The sequence below is a fragment of the Lepisma saccharinum genome, chromosome 2 (genome assembly GCF_977018435.1).
Source record: "Lepisma saccharinum chromosome 2, izLepSacc3.1, whole genome shotgun sequence".
NCBI lineage: Eukaryota > Metazoa > Arthropoda > Insecta > Zygentoma > Lepismatidae > Lepisma > Lepisma saccharinum.
Window position 1 is genome coordinate 140,902,539 of NC_139230.1, and position 17,797 is coordinate 140,920,335.

The window sequence follows — 17,797 nt, forward strand, 5'->3', positions numbered from 1 at the left end:
ATAAAAGAAAAAAATGCACCGGTATTGACAAGACTACCACTTCAGCGCCATCTGTACGCAGAAGTTGAACATGACAGAGACCTTTTATTTTCTGTTATTTACTTATATACCTTCAATCGCAACAAAATTATAAGGCTCACATTTTCTAGTGAAAAAAACGATCTTTTATATCGGAAATATTCTTCCTTACCGAATTTATATTAGTTGTACGATTATATTTTTAAATTTGGTCCTATGCTTTAACATGGCTTTAGAACCCCCCTTAAAGAGATTACATTCTCTTTTTGTTGGGTTAGTCATTCAGATACATTATTATCACTGTTTACTACGTTATTAGCAATATTGCCTGTATTGCACTGAATTACATTATCATTTTTTAACTTTCCGTAGAATTGCGAGATTAATATATCTTCAGGCCACTCTTCCGGATCAAATAATATATCAAAGTCCTCTATTGTAACTGCTATGTGAAAAGAAGCATAAGTGTTATATCTTGTTTTCAGCCTTGTACAAACTGCCTTTTTTACTTTGGTAGTTTCTATAATAATAATAGTTTTTATAACAATATAATAGTTAAATAACAATCAGATAAATAATAATAATAATAATAATAATCAAGTGGACTCCGAAATGGCAGACATTGTGATAGACACTATCACATAACACATGTAACACATCCTAACTAGATTTCCCTTTCGTATAGCATGTATATGGACGTTTCAATCCATATTTGTTCTTATGAGATATTTCCACACTTATGGACCACCCTGCACTTTACCTGAAATAAAAGTTCTAGATTTTAATAATATTTTATTCCATAAGAAGCTTGTAACACATACTCACAAGGTGTTGCGGAGGTTTCAAGTTGCGAGGTTGCATTAGAACCTTCGTAAAATGCAGCTATATGATGTTAGAAACAGCAGTAACTTTAGTTGAAATGCAAACAACTTGCAAGGAAAGACTTATTTGCGTTTCTTAGAAGGCAGCTTTCCTATAGACAATTGTTACTATCTGTTTTTGTTCGCGTAAGTGGATTGGAATTCAGGCTCCATATTTCATCGTATGTCCTGCTGCACATTCCTTACGTCATTGTTCCTACAATAATACAATAAGCTTTAATTCTTCGGAAGAGGTTGCTTACGTGGTGCAATATCTTGAATGTTCTCGGGGGAGCGAGCACACATTTCGTTGTCTGCTGTCGTGTGAAGTGGTCGTTGACAAGTGACTGTCGAAGAATGATGCATGATTTGATCCTTAACTCCACTAGAGCCGGCCCCGAAGAAGCAATGGGTCCTCAAAGTAAGAATTACTATTTGTTATATTTAAGTCTATTTCTTTTACCTTCCCTTTGTAGTTCGTCCGTTAGTTTACTAATCATGGATCTCTTTTTTAACATTGTAAATTGTTTTATTTCCCCTTCATGTGTTCCGTACTTGTATCTTATGAGTATTTACCTAATATAATCTACTTTCAGGATCAGTATGACAGGACAGGGGTGAGGAAAGGTTGTAATATTAGTGACATGACAATACAATGAAGTTGGTGCTTTTAATTGTTTTGTCATTTGGTTATTTTACGTCTCTTTACTTCCACTTTTGGAGTCTATTTAAATGCCTGATCGACTCAAGGCCTCAACACCGAAGATTTCGATTTAGAGTTCAGTGGCGAAGCGTGGTTTCGCTGGAAGGTAGGCACGAGCGTGTGGAAGGAGGGAGTTGGGGGTTGGCAAGGGCGCCATCAGGGAAGGGCCAGGGGGGAATGCCCCTCCCCTGATAGTTCTAGAAAGATTTAATGTAATTCGAATGGTGAAGGAGGGAGTTGGGGGTTGGCAAGGGTGCCAGCAGGGAAGGGCCAGGGGGGAATGCCCCTCCCCTAATATTTCTACAAATTCGAATTGTGAAATTGAAATTGAAATTGTGAAATTGTAGCGTTATAACAAAAAATGTTGTTTTCTGTGACTTACAAGTCATAAATTATAGCAATTGAGGCGTTGCGGATTCGAAAGGCGAACTCAACAATCGAATATTGTGAGGGAAATGCGTTTCAAGTTGTGATGCACGGAGCAAACTGAACAATATACTTTGGAAATCACGCAGGAAACTTTCCGATCTATTCTTATCACGTTTTGTGGAGTTCGCACTGTGCCTGACAACTTGAAACTAATTTCCCTCACAATGTAGGCTACGTTTGTTGAGTTCGCCCTTCGTATTCGCAACGCCTCAATTATTCCAATTATTATTTGGTGCTAAGCACAGGGGATCTCTTTACCCTTGTTTTTTTTTTTACCTTTTTTATTATTTGAAGTAGGGATATATTTAAGCTTACAGTCTATTTTACACTTACTATCTAACTATATAAAACAGCTTTTTGTCAGTATACGGTTATGCAAATTCTATATACAGAATGTGGAAATTATAAATATATGTAACTTTTAACAAAACATAAGTAGTAGTATAAAAATAATATAAATAATAATAGCAATAATAATAATAATAATAATAGTTTATATGACCCTGCCTCCCTGAGAAAAAATCCTGAAGGCGCCCTTGGTAGAGGCTGTGAATTTTTTTAGAAGCAGTAATTTTTAATTGAGTCAGGTTGGGGCGGGGGACTCTGGACGGGGATAACTGGGGACAGAAGTAAGATTTTGCAATACTGTCATGACCCTGTAGTATGCTTGAGAATATACCACAATTAAGAGTATTTGTTGGAGTGTTCCAGATGTCTGACAGCGTTTGCACCTTTGTCGGTGGTTGATGTGAAAGACACGATGATTTAAAGACAGGGAGGCAATTCGTGCACGCCGAGAAATGAATATTCTATTGTATTACGTACGCAGTAAGTAAGGTATAGCACATAGTGTTTTGGAAGAAAATCCATGACAGTGGGTAGGACGCCTGACACGTGGCCTCGTGGACGAGATCTGCGCGCACGTACAGTTCATTTTGGAACCATATTATTATTAATTATGTTTATTGTGTTCTGATGTAAAGATAGGCGACTGTGACACAAAACGCGGGGTGACTCTGGACACGTACACATAAGGAAAATTACAAAGGATGCTAATGAGACAACGTCCTGAATTAGAGACAGTCTACCTCCTGGATCCAAGATTGATTTCACTGAAAGTGGCTATGTGAACGGAGCTGCGTTTATGAGGCGACTTCAGCACTTTCAGGAACACAGGTCTCCTGGACGTTCTCTGCTGATTCTTGGCGACCATTACATCCAAAGTCTTTATGTCCTACCTTACAGCATGGAACATAGCATTATTCTCGTAAGCCTATCAGCACACATGACTCACAGATTACAACCCCTGGATCGGTGTGTATTAAATCCTTAAAATCAGCATACATTTCTGTCAATGTTTGTGTGAAGGCAAGTGACGGCGATTAGGGCAGGCAGTTGTTCCCCCCCTCCACATTATGCCCCCACACTATGGTCTCTTAAAGTTAAGCTTTGTCTATCAAGGAAAGTATACTTTCCTTGACCGCCTCCCATTTGTTCACCCAATCGTGGCTACTGATGAAGGCTAATGAAGGTAGAACGAACACAGGGAAAGAAGCAATTTCCGTGCGTTTATAATAAGATGCTCGAACAAGGGTATTAGACTATAATAGTACAGTAAAAAATAAACCAAACTTTGGCCACCACGGCGTTGTATCTGCAATGACTGGCCCTCGGCTGCGCAGACGGATCGCTGTTGTGGTATGACGTGTGTAGCAGACAGTTCGTTCGTGCAGCTCTCAAGATAAATACGTTACGGCGAAGGCTATCTGGTGCTGATACCGCAGTTCGTCGGGGTGGAAAGATGACGCTTCAAGAGCAGCGAGTGAACATCAACTTTTGTATTAAACTTGGTAAAACATTTACGGAATCCATTACTCTGCGTACGGGGAGGAAGAAATGTCGCAAACCTAAGTTCACGAGAGACAAAAGCGAATCGCGTGTTCACCAAAGATAATCCACATCCAAGAAGACGAACGGAATCAATTATTACCAGAGTTCACGAAAAGGTCCGTCGAAACCATAGACAGTCGGTAGATGACTTGGCAAACGTGACAGGACTCTTTCATGGATCGGTTCACGCTATCCTCACGAATGAATTGCAGATGCAACGTGTGTGTGAGCACGTTGTTCATAAGCAGTTAACCGATGAAAAACGGGAGGAGCTCGCACTAGTCAGTGGAGAAGTGATTGACAGGGTGGACCAGGATCCAGATCTTTTGAACAGCGTGATATCAGTTGATGAAACATGGCGTTTCCTGTACGATCCACAATCCAAACGGCAGTCGTCAGCATGGAAATCATCCTCCTCACCCCGACAAAAAGATTTCGTTCAGACAGAGCCAAGGGAAGGGTCATGCTGGAAGTTTTCTTTGACATCCAGGGATTGTTGCATTTCGAATTAATTCCTGAAGGTCAAACCGTCACTCGGATACATATGTTACTATTCTTCTTCATCTTCGAGATGCAGTACGTCCGAAAAAATCTAATTGGAGGCAAAGAAAGAACTGGCTCCTCGACCATGACAATGCCCCGCACACCAGTCACTCAAGTTGAACGAATATCTCACAAAGCACAACATTCCTATCATTCCGCAGCCTCCAAATATCCCAGATTTGGCCCCAGCTGATTACTACCTCATTCCGAAGATGAAACAGTTGCTTAAAAGGCGGAGATTCGCTTCAGCTGACGAAATCAAGATGTATGCGACCAGCGTTCTGAAAGAGGTCAACAAAGATGGCCTCCAGTGATGTTTTGACAAGTGGTATGAACGCTGACAAAAGTACGTCACTGTCCAAGGTCATTACTTTGAGGGTGGTCTTCTGTAAAAGCGTGTATTGCATGTGCAATAAATGTTACTGTAAAAGTTTGGTTTATTCTTGACTCTACTGGTATGTTTCAGATGACCAGTGATTTCTGATTTTTATTTTCAACTTGTTGGGCAGAGTAATTAATGCCTTAAGAATATTTGTGTCTCATTCTTGAACCAGATTATTATTTCAGTGGCGTATTTAGAACACTGTCCAGAGTCCACCATCAGTTGTCCAGAGTCACCCCAGTAGGTGGGGGGACTCTGGACGTTTTACAGGTTGCACTTTCTTGGCGCTAATTACTTCTGGTTTTAGAGAGAAAGGTAAAACTGATATCATTCGGTAGTCGGATGATGTGTCTATGCACACGTAGCAGAGACCATGCGAATGAATTAAAACTGAACACGCCAGAGTACGTAATCTATGCCCCTCCATCTGACTCTCTTTTAAAATATGAAAAATGTAGCCCCTAGAAAATAAAATATACCATATTGCCTGAATCTCATCGAAAAAACTCGAGACAGGAATCGAAAAAGAAGGATAGTGTAGCTCTTAAGGGTCTCTCCTTTTAATCAAGGAGTAGAAGGTTCGATTCCCAGTGGACCACCCGATGGTGCAGTGATAGCGTCGTCGCCTTGTAATCAAGGGGCCCTGGGTTCGATTCCCGGTGAAGGCACATAGTGGTTCGGATTAGGGATGGCCAGATCCGGATCCTGAAACAAGAAAAGCTGAAACAAGAAAACACGTAATTCTTCCTTTGGACCCCTCTATACACCTGCCACGTTTCATGGAAATCGGAAGGGAACACAGAGGTCAGATCCCCACTTCAATTTGTCCTCAAATTTTTTGCCTAAACAAAAAAAAACACGTATTTCTTCATTTCGGCCCGTTTATACACACACCTGCCAAGTTTCATGGAAATCGGAGGGGGACACAGGGGTCAGATCCCCACTTCAATTTGTCCTCATCTTGACAATTGAGTTGGTTTCGCTCTGTAAAACCGTTTTTTTTTTTAGCTGAAACAAAAAAAAACACGTAATTCTTCCTTTGGGTCCCACTTAACTGCCAAGTTCCATGGAAATCGGAGGGGGACACTTAAATAACCTCCCATGTTAGTCTTACACTTTGTAATTATTTAACACTGCATATATTATAATATTTTATTTTAATTTGTTAAACTGTAACTGTAGAACAATTGTATTATTTGTGTATAACATTTCTATCTTGTTATATGTGTTATAGATTTCATCCTGGAATGGAATGTCTCACATTTATGTGTGTTTTCATTTCCAATACATTCGAATGAATACATACTCGTTTCAATGGCATTTACAAAATCACCTCTGACATTTGTGCACGAGTGTGTTAGCCGATGCGTAGCAAAGTATTTTAGGAACAACACTTGAAAAAAATTATTGTAGGACTAAGGAAAAATTTCTTTGTAATCGAAGATCATAATACCTTTTAAGGTGTGGTAATATTATAATGGGATTGAGATACGAAACTCTCGGATCGGGATCCGGATTCTGATCCGCAACTTTCAGACCCGGATCCGGATCCAGATCCGGAACTTTCGGATCCGGATTTTTCGAATCCGGATTCGTTTGGCCATCCCTAGTTCGGATCCCACTTTAAACTGTAGGTCCAGTCCCGATTAGCCTTACTGTGTATAAAGTGGACTTAAAACAACAAATCAATCGATCGATTCCCAGTGGAGGCATATTGACAGTAGTTCGGATTCCACTTTGTCTAGTTTCGATTAGCATATCTGATAATAAAGTGGACTTTATGCAAACTTTTTCAACTAAATGGAGACGCTCCGGTCTCCAAATTCATAAAACAGCGGCGATGGGACTCGATGTGCTGACCACGTGCCACCCACTGAAAACAGCGCTCTAGCAGGCCCTTACCTTCGGACACTTTTTTAATATTATTTAAAATTTTAGTTTTAATTAATTGACACTAGCGATTTTCAGTAAAGGGTATCTATGAAATATTGCAAGGCATATTTCTCGATATTTTAGAAATATTATTACTTTTTTGGTTATAGCTTCTTGTAAATATTATTTGTTACTTCAATAACCGTCTCGTAAATGTTTCTCGCATTTATGAAATGTATGTCACATGATTGTCACTTACTCTTTATTTCTTATTAATGTTGACCTCCTCTGTGGATTGGTTAGCACCGCGCGCTACGAGGACAGTGGCCCTGGGTTCTAATCCCCGCCTGGGCATAGGTGTTCTTTTACTGTCAATTCAGCGTATCACTGTTCATCTTCATCTTCGCAATTAGCCAAAAATGGCAGAAAAGCCAAGTAAAATTAAATAAATCTATAAATTAATTATTTATTGTAACTCTTTCATTCCACACGACGTTTTTCTTTAATAATTATAATACGATTTAAAAAATGATGAAATTCTAAATAAGAATACTGGCAACATTCTGTGTAACACAAAAGTCAGAAAATTTCAGATACATGGTATTCTCAATACGTTTGCACGTGTATTTCGCCACCTTTTAAAAGTAACACGTTTTCAGTTACGCTACTAATCATTAAATAAATGCATGAATATCATCACGGTGAATTGCAATAAATATTTTACCCACCTCAAAGTATTAAAATACTTTCCCTTGGTGCAGGGCTAAGACTTCTCGAAAATTGGTTTATCAAAAAACTGAAAGCACCAAACTTAAACCATAAAACCCAATCAAGGGGTTCCGGATTCGATACGCGGTGGAGGCATATAGTGGTTTGCATCCCACTTTAAACTGTAGATTCAGTCACGATTAGCCTATCTGTGCTTCAAGTGGACTTTAAAAAAAAATACAATACTGAATGATCCATGCAAAAGCTGCTTCAACAAGCTCTGTGCTTCCTTGGTGCTTCCACTGTTTCGTCATGCGCTCGTACACGATCGGCACTCTTCGGAAGGCGAGGGCCGGCTTCAATGTGGCCATTACAGTCGAGCGTGCCCCTGAAATTATACTTCCCCTCATAAACAACAAAGGATGTTATGGTATCAACGGAGCCGTTCTGAGAGGGATCTCGCTGATTGGGCAGATTGAGTTAAAGGCAGGGATGGAAATTTGCTGTAATTATCGAAAGACCCAGAATTTCAGTTTTTCGTATTAATCGTCGTTCAATGAAATTATAAGTAATAAAATAATCCGTAATAGAAAAATATATTAGGGTAGACACCGGCCTTCTGGCATCTTATGAGGCTTCGCCACTCTAGAGTCCCAGTTTCAGAACGGATGTTCCTTTACGAATGCTCCTTCATCCATTTCATGTATTCAAAGATCATCTTCATCGTCGCATTTGACTAAAGCATTGCCGTACGGAGTGGGAAAAGGAGGCATCATCCTTCCTTGAAAATGAACATTTGGTTCTGGGGGAAGGAAATCCTTTGATCCTTTCTTCCCTACCTCCCAAGTCGCTTACCTCTTGGAAAGAAATCCAGCTGACGATCATGGCCTAAATAGCTAGTCAGAGAAGCAATGTAAAATAGGAAAAATAACGGCTGGATTCTTTTTTGAGTAATTCATTGGTTACGTAAAATCCTATGTGTTGTTTTCTCTTCTTGTTTCATCCATTTTTATTCATGATTATATCTTCGTCCATTTAAACTTATCACCATTAATCCGCATCGTTGCGATTAGCTGAAAGTAGTCGAAATGCGATGTAAAGTAACCAAATCAATCAATCAAATTTAAAGATCGTTATTATACAGCGGCGGCTGCTGCTTAGTTCGAAAATTTGCGCGACTTATATAGATAATTATTAAACCTTCTTTGTAGAGAAAAATACATAGATATTATAATCAGAAGAGAAATTTCTTCCGTTTCATCTTCTTTTGGGTGCCTAGGCATAGAATGGAAACCTCCGTCTTTCCGCGCGGTGGTGTACTCGGCTTCTGCCACTTCAAGAGAGCATTGGATGCCTCCCTATGCTATTCCATGCGTTTCGCTCTTTACCAGTATATTGTCGGGGTTGGAGGAGGGGGGCTGCAGACCGACTTCAAATACTTCCAGAGTTGCCACCTTCAGAACGTCGAAACGTTTCACGCAAGTGAAACTGACCACATTCTCTCCTTCTGGACCATGCGCTTACACAGAAAAATGTGTTGTTTATCTGTGGTAGGCTTGCATTTAACGATTTATGTAACATAAGACAGCTAAATAACAACAGGCTCCATGGTGTAGTTGTCACCGTTCCGCCAGAGGTCCCAACTTCGAACTCTGCTGAAGGCATCGTGTTTGTCCGATTGATCAAAAGCTATTTCATATTCTTAGATATATTTCTATCACGTTTAAAGCTTTCTTTTAGTTCGTTAAGGAATTTGATTACTGGCACTTTCTAACTTACGGGAATTTCTGATGTTCTTTTACAATACCTAGGTATAAACTATCATACCGCCGTGTTTTACTTTAAATCCCAAGTACCTATTTATTTGAGTCTGCAAATAGAAGGCCGACCTTTAAAAAATCCGACCTTAGTTCACCCACCCTCGGGATCGAACCCGTGTCTCCCGCCTAGCAGTCAGACGCAGCTCCAAGATTAGATAAGTTTCCCGTATATTGCGGACAAACTGGGAAAACAGTAACGACGCTAAAAAGGGACCAAGGTGCGTCAACCCCATATACCAACTGGCCTCCAGTTATCAGAGAAAATCTGATTTTCGGTATAAAGCGTGATCCTCTTAGAGGGATCGCGAAATAAATGGTCACCGTTTAAAAACAGATGAAGATGTTGTTGTGATTTTCATTTTACAAGATACAGATGCAAATACTCTCCGAGTTTATACATCAAAAGTGAATAGACGTGCTTGCACAGGCGCAATCATTACAACGCATTACAAATGCAGCTACGCTATACCCTGTCCCAACTATCTCTGGGGCAGGCGAACGGAAACAAGTCTCTGTGCAAATTGTGACGCGAGACAGCTCCACCAATGAACACACTAGAGGGAACAGTATTGGGTGGAGGCCGGTTGGGGCGGAGGCGAGTGACTGCAGTTAGCTGCCTTCGAACAGCGTGAATGATTGCTTCACTCTGTCCATTCGATTTCCTCCCCTTCTCTGACGCTATGCGCGGCCTTGCTTCAGAGTTAGTTGGAACAGGGAAAAGTCACTCCATAGATGCTACAGAACACTTGGCGGGAGCTTGAACACCATTTATATGTCTGTAGGGCAACTCAAGGAGCACAGATCAAGTTGCATTGACCATTTTCCTAAACTCGGAGAGTTTCTACATCAAGGTATGTCAAAGATGTGTTAATAAATCATTATTTACACTTGAAATTGTCAAATATTTCTCGATCTCTCTAAGCGGAACAAGCTGTATTGGGTTTATGCATATGTTCGTAGAGTTTTTATCACCGGTTTGTGTGCGTACATTATCGTGTTGCAGCAGCACTTGAAGCGGATTTCCTGGCCTACTCGGTGATTTGTGTTGTTCTTTACTTGAAGTGTGCGGTATCCTGAACCATGGGTATGCAAATGTATCACAGCACACTGGTCTTCCTGAAGGTGGAGAATCACTCAAGTCAAAACCATTTTCTTGATCTGCTTTACCCGTTGGCATCGAGCCACCTCCACTGCATTTGCTCGTCTGTTAAACTTAAGACAGAAAAATATGTTCGTTTCATACACTTGACACTTACTGTTCTTTAGCCCACAAGTAACACTCCATTCAAATCTGCAAAATTAAAAAAGTGTTCACAAGCACAACAAAGAGGGATTTGAAGAAGACGTGGAAGAACATATTGGATAAGAATGGCAAATTGTGATGGTGATTTTAATGCACAAGTGGGAAGAAACGGAAATACAGAAATACTTGTAGCAGATGGATCGGGACAGAGGCATGAGGAGGGAAGGAGGGTACTGGACTTTTGTAAGAGTAGAGGACTGTCCTGTTAGTAGGTAATAGCTGGTGTAAGAAGAATTATGACAACCATAAAATCACAAGATACAGTTGGAATAATGAACAAAGGTCTGTAATATACGTGTATATTGATAAACAAGGAAGTAAATAAGAAAATGAACAACATGAAAGTAATACCCAGTGAGAACTTAGACAGTGATCACAGGCTAGTAGTAGGAGATGTGAGGAGATTAAAATCAAGTTTAGAAGGAAGGATTCAAGAGAGAAGGATATGAGTGTGGATATTGAAGGATAAGATGATAAGAGAGAAATATCAAGAATTTTGCAAACAAAAGTACCAAGAGATGATCCCAAAGGAGTAGTAACAGAATGGATAAGATTTAAAACAGAATTAGTAGAGGCAGCCGAAAAGGTGAGTGGAATGACATGCAAAAACAGAAAGAAGAAAGAAACACCATATTGGCCTAAAAGATCTAAAGAGGCAGTGAAAAGTAAAAAAGATGCATTTTGAAAATGGTATAAAGGTAAATCACAAAATGCACGAAAAGAGTAAGTGAAAAGAAGAAAGAGGCAAGAACTGTAGTAAAGGAGGAAAGGAGAAATTGGATGGAAGAATGGGCCAAAGTGCAATATAAAAACGTAGATGGGAACAAGACAGTATTGTATGGATTAGTGAGAGAAAGGAAGATAACATGAGGAGACAGGTGGAAATCTAAGGGATGAAAGGGGAAACATTGCAGTAGAGGATTAAAAAAATAAGAATGAATGTGAAGAAATCATTTCGAGAAATTGCTGAATGTGAAAAAAGGAAAGTAACATGAAGAACCGAAGGAAAAAGAAAACAGGAAGGAAACAAATAATATCACATGGAAAGAAGTGGAGGAAGCACTGAAGAGAGGTAGAGCACCTGGAGTGGATGAAGTGCCAGTGGATATAAAACTAGGAGCTGCAGTGACTATACAGAGTGTCGAAAACAGTGTGGCAAGAGAGAAAAGTACCAAAAGATTGTACAAAGGGACTAATAGTTCCCATACTCAAGAAGGGTGACATAAAGGAATGTAAACAATACAGATTTAAAACACTAATGTGCCACTCAGCAAAGGTGTATGAGAAAATATTAGAAAAAAGAAATTAGAGACAGAGCTAAACATGAGGGAGGAACTGGTGGATTTAGAAGAGGCAGATCAACAGTAGATCTGATATTCACCATAAGGCAAATTCAGGAAATGCACTACGAGCATGGAAATGATTTGATTATGGCATTACTAGATATAGAAAAGGCATACAATAGCATGGACAGAACAAAGATTTGGAAGACTCTTAGAGAGAAAGGGGTCGAGAAAGAGATAGTATGTAGAGTGCAGAGCACATAAGAGACCAACCAGAGCTTTATGAAGACACTCGTAGAAAGAACAGAGTGGTTCAGTATAAGTAATGGACTAGAACAGGGAAGTGCTCTTTCTCCAGAGCTTTTAATAATACAATGATGCATTTAACGAAGAGGTGGGGAAGAAGATAGGAGGGGCAGAGATGAAGGCACCGTTGTTCGCTGATCACTTAGTAATATGGGGAAACAGGAATGAAGAAGTACAGAGACAGCTTGATAGTTGGAATGAGGAAATCCGAAGATCAGGAATGGAACTCAGTACACAAAAGAACGAGGTAATAATAACAACAAGAAACAGAGCCAGAAATGAACAATGAATGAAGATGGACACGAAAGAGTTGAGGGTAGTGCAGAGCTTCAAATATCTAGAACGAATAATTGAGAGAAGTGGATGAATAGATGAGGAGGTAAACAGAAGAGGACAAATGGGTCGAAGACTATATCAAAGCTTTCGAAGATTAATATGAAACAGGGATGTACCTATGAAATGCAAGAAAGTAATATACAACACATACTATGTACCAATAATTGCATACGGAGCAGAGACTTGGACAATGACAGAGAGAGACAACAGAAAGATGCAGGCAGTGGAGATGAAATTTTAAGGAGTATATTGAGGAAGACTTGAAGGGTGTTACGTGCCCAATGGGACCAACCGATGTAAACGGTTTGCAGATATGGAATAGAGATGGCAGCACAAGGTTTGCCAGATTGAAGATTAACAAGAGATACGCGAATGGCAATGTAAATAAGAGCATAGTAATTTGGAAAGATGAACAACAATAGAATTCATTATGAGAGGATGAAGAAAATATATAAAAACAATAAATTAATGTAAATATACTTAATAAATTAAATTGGTGCTGATATGTAAATGCACCGGAAAACTTAAGAAGTGAAAACACTGATACAAATTCGTATCTTTTAACAGATCTCAAATGTGTCAGTTTAATTTACCATCCCTTTGGGGGAAATTTTGATTTATATCAGTGGCAGCGCGTTCCAGTCGGGAGCCACATCATATTTGGTTGCGCGTCCCAGCAGTTGCACTTACTTGGATGCGTGTTTCAGTCGTCTAGCACCAATTATACATTTTGTTGTACTTATTTAGAGTTTGCGCGTTCCAGTAGTTGCCACAAGGGAGGAGAGTAAGATTATGCCCAAAGCAAGAGGGAAAAGAGCTCCTCAATCGTCGAAAAGCAGAAATAGGCGGCGTAGATATCAACCGTCACCATCGAAATCGTAACCCTCTAGGACTTGGTCTGAATGAATAAAAAGTGAGGTGTTACCAGCTTGTGAAATTAGAACTTAGTGAATAGAGGAAACGTAATTATGAAAATAACAGAGGGATTGGAATAAAGGACCCACGTTCCAGGGAATACATAAGACTCCAGAAAGACGTCCAGATCCAGATTCCCACAAAGAAGGAAGTCCAGATCCAGATTCCCACAGAGAAGGAAGTCCAGATCCAGATTCCCACAGAGGAGGAAGTCCAGATCCAGATTCCTACAAAGAAGGAAGATCCAGATTCCCACAAAGAAGGATGTCCAGATCCAGATTCCCACATGGAAGGAAGTCCGGAAGAAAGCATATACGAAAAAAGATTATAAGCAAGAGAAAGAAGAAATAAATTCATGAAGCATACAAATTCAATGTAAATAAGAATCAGAGAAATACGTATCTCATTATGTAAATATATAAATCCATGTATCCTTGTTGAGATAATATAATCGGTTAAATGTCTCCATTGGAAGGCATCCTGTCTCGTTTCGTTTTCAAACAAGAACCCGATCCTGAAGATATATATTAGCCGTGGTTTAATATTAAGATTTATGTACCTTTGCACAAATAGAGATAGGAATGAGGAGATTAGACAGACAGTGGGTGTGGTGAAGCTTTAGAACAGAATAGATCACTCACAGATTAGATTTTCGGACACATGAAGAGGATGGATGCAGAAAGACTACAAGTAAGAGTGTAGAATGCACAAGGGGTGGGAATACGGCCAAGGGGGAGACCAAGATGTCGGGAGAATGAGCAGATAGCGGAGAGTGTTACGAGAAGAGGACAAGATTGGAATATGGTGGAAAGAGAGGAGTGGTGGAAAACCAGGAAAAAGTGGAGAAGTTTGACTTCCATGCCGACACAGCCAGAGGCAGGAAACGGCAAAGGAAGGATGAGGAAGCACAACAATGACAATCTAATTGATGAACGTTAATCGATAAATAAACTCGCACGGCAGTGTTGACACACCGAACACAAACGCTACGAACTTATGCATCAACCCGAAGCAATGACATAATTATTACCAGAATGGTATTTGGAGGGAGATAAAGGGAAATTCCCTCTTCTTGTTTCTATGTACTGGGAACGGAATTTTGAGATGGGGTGCCGTTTGAAGGGGAGACGTCGTCTTCTAAATTATTTTAAGAATAAATACTTGTAATACAAACACACACAATATATATATAATATATTATAAATGATTTTAAATTTTCACTACAACACCAATGCTCCAAACCACGAGCCGCCACTGTTATTTCGAACCAAAAAATAAGAAATCAGGAAATAATTTTTTTGGCTGGAGACAAAATTCCTTGCAATAATTATAACCCATAAAACAAATAACATGAAAAGAGAAGGGCAAATCAGGCTGAAAATGTAGAGCCTGTGTACTGGATTTCTTCCTTATCTAACAGCAAAACGACCTTGCTTTTTTAAAAAATGTTACTGGTGTGAAGAGGAAGTAGCATCGTGTACCGACACTAGAATACAATATATTATTGAAGTATGACACAAAGAAATTCGCATGAGTTCAATACAACCGAACGTACATCACAGAGGTCGGTGCCGAGATGTTGGAAGCGATAGCTACATTGAGACAGGAGATATGATGTCGAATCTATCCTCTCCATCACACCTTGATTCTTGTTTACAACGACTCTACACTCTGTCTCAGGAGTCTGTGGAGCAAGTTGGCGCAAAGAGGTGGGAGAAAGCGAGTGGGTGGAGCAAAGCAATGCGCCCTGCTTGAAACGGCTGGTAGCTGCAACCAATTTTTTTTCTCTTTGCACAAAGATCCAGTCACAAGTTCGTTGGTCGAGCCCTGCTTACGCAGAGGACTTGTTTTCGTTCGCCTGATCCAGAGATTCCCGGAACAAAGTGTAGTGGCCAAGTAGTCTGCTAGGAGACAACAGCACAGTTGCAATAGTGGACCCAGCGTAGCGATGCAAAAGCGCATTAGTAAACCGAAGTGATGGAGCTCTATCCTCTTGTGCCAAACTCTCATCAATTTCTCGGTGTATCACCAATTTACGCTTCTGTGTTCCTGTGCTTCATAAATAAAATAATAATTATTATGCACGTTACAGCGGTTATTATTTGTATCTAATTTCATCAATGTTTTTCTTCGTTGTTTATAGTGGGGACGATTATCATTAACTCACAGTTGCAGGAACGTAATATGGATTGGTGAACATTAAAATAACGTTGCTTTAAAATTTAAATACTTCCCACTTTATATTGTATAGATATATAATTATAATATTTGCAATTGCCTGTGCTGGTCTTCCTTACTTTAATGGAATGTGCTTAGTTATTTATTATATTTTTTCATGTTTCTTTTTCTACTTGCAGATGGAGGCTCAGACGTGCATGGGCTCGAATGGCCAGTGATTGTTGCGCTTATTATCATTATTTTGTTCATCATCATGGCCTTACTTCTTTGTGCATGTGCTTCCGGGCGTTGTATTGGCAGAAGGACGTGGGAGAAAATTATGCAATTGATAAATGTAAGTTTTACTTTCATTTCACTTGTCTAATGTTCTATTACTGCTAAGTAATGAAACATTGGTATAATGGGGAATAAAATATAAATTTTCAAAAAACAACTCGATATTTATTTATTATCATTACCATCAGCTGCATCCATTGTACAGATATTAAACTAATAATATATTTGTGCCTTCCATAGATTATATTAATATTTCGCATTCATATTATCGATAACAATGTAAGTAATAAAATAATTCTTGAAGCTTTTCTGGCGGCGAATATTGAAGAGGTTCTCTCGGGCAATCAGCCAGGCGATTTCCGGAAATCACCTGGTTAATTGCTCGAGAAAACCTCTTCAACAATGTAAGTATTTTAATCTTGCCTTACGTGCTATATACATGATGTGAAATCAGTCCACATTTATTGGAAATTATTTGCCCTGATCTGTTTATAAATGCTGTAAATACTTCTTAAAACATCGCAAGTACCATTATTCTCTTGTATTTTGCTCAGGTAAGGCTCTAAAGTTGTTGCTTTCAAGTCGTTTTTCTTAATGAGGAACGCTAGTGGCAACCCTACCGCGTGTTCCTGGAAGTTATGTCAGAGTGAGGATAGAGTTTAAGCGCTTGTAGAGCAGAAACTAAGCGCTTGTAGAGCAGAAACTAAGCGCTTCCGAGGTAAAGTTTATGAGGAAAAGTTACTTGATTTTACCAGTACCTAAGTGTTGTTGAAGTTGTTTTGCGACACCCTGTGTATGCACCACACACACGTTTTTATGTCTGTATTTGTGTGTATATATGTGTGTATGTGTGTCTTTCGAATTGACTTCCTTAATTTTTTTTAACATTTATTTGCTACTTTTCTGATTTTCAGCCCTGTACTGAGGATGCTGGATTCATTACTGTTGTTGTCTAAGAAGAGGAGTCAATTACTTGAAGGAAGACGGATTGAGATGAAAGATAAATAGTATGAGATGATATTTTATACATGTAAGACTGCAGTGAATACCTATAACAAACTTGCCTGTTAATGGTATTGTTGAATTAGTTGTGGTTTTGGAGAAGATGAAATCTACGAAGGATAATTTACACATGAATCAACATTTTATATTTCAAATTTGTACCAACTGCTATGCCATTTTGGATGTTTGTTAATCTTCATGTATGTAAGTGAATAAATACCAACATTTTCACTTTATGGTTTAGTCCTTTATGGTTTTAACATGCATGTTATTTCAAGAATGTCCTTCAAGTTTCAACATAAAATAATGAAGGGAATTATTGACTGGTATAATCATAGAGTGCTATTTTAGTGTAAAAAGAATCTAGTACTGAACCAATTTATTCAGACATTATGTATTTATACAATATATCTGTAATTACTGTGTCAGACATTATGCAAATGAGAGAATAAATAACAACATATCCAATTTAAAATCATATCTTATAGGATGCCTTGTGTGTATAGAATACCTCTATCGTACTAATAAAATGTCTCCCTTATCTAAATTCTGTCTTCTTATTAGTATAAAAGCTTGAAATTTTCATGTTTACTTCTGTGACTTGCAGTTCATAGGCTTTTATATTGCTAGTTTTTGTTCATTGTTCTAGTTGTATCGGGACATTTTGTGGCTTTCAGTTTTTCTTAAAACTGTTATAGCCAAGTAATAGTTAACTTCTTTTACACACGCCCATTAACAAATAACTATTAGTGAAAATTAACGTGAACACTTTAATTGGCTTGTCATTTTCATGCCAAATTTTCTTAAAAACTAACTTTTATTTTACAATGACTCTTTTCCTTACAATAGGTTTGGTGAATGAAATATATTTTTACATGTTTCCTACTATGAATATGAATATTCCTCTTAACTCTTGACACAAGAAAAACTGGAATATAATGACAGATAGAAGATCAATATACATAGATATTAA

At 38.8% G+C, this 17,797-nt stretch overlaps 1 long non-coding RNA gene across 1 annotated transcript; it reads left to right on the forward strand.

Annotated features, from left to right (window-relative positions):
• The first annotated feature begins 1,203 nt into the window (after positions 1-1,203).
• LOC145984520 (uncharacterized) lies at positions 1,204-16,890 on the forward strand. The gene is made up of 3 exons (XR_014441342.1): positions 1,204-1,299; positions 15,726-15,880; positions 16,737-16,890. It is a non-coding gene; the product is annotated as an uncharacterized LOC145984520 (long non-coding RNA).
• The last annotated feature ends 907 nt before the right edge of the window (positions 16,891-17,797 follow it).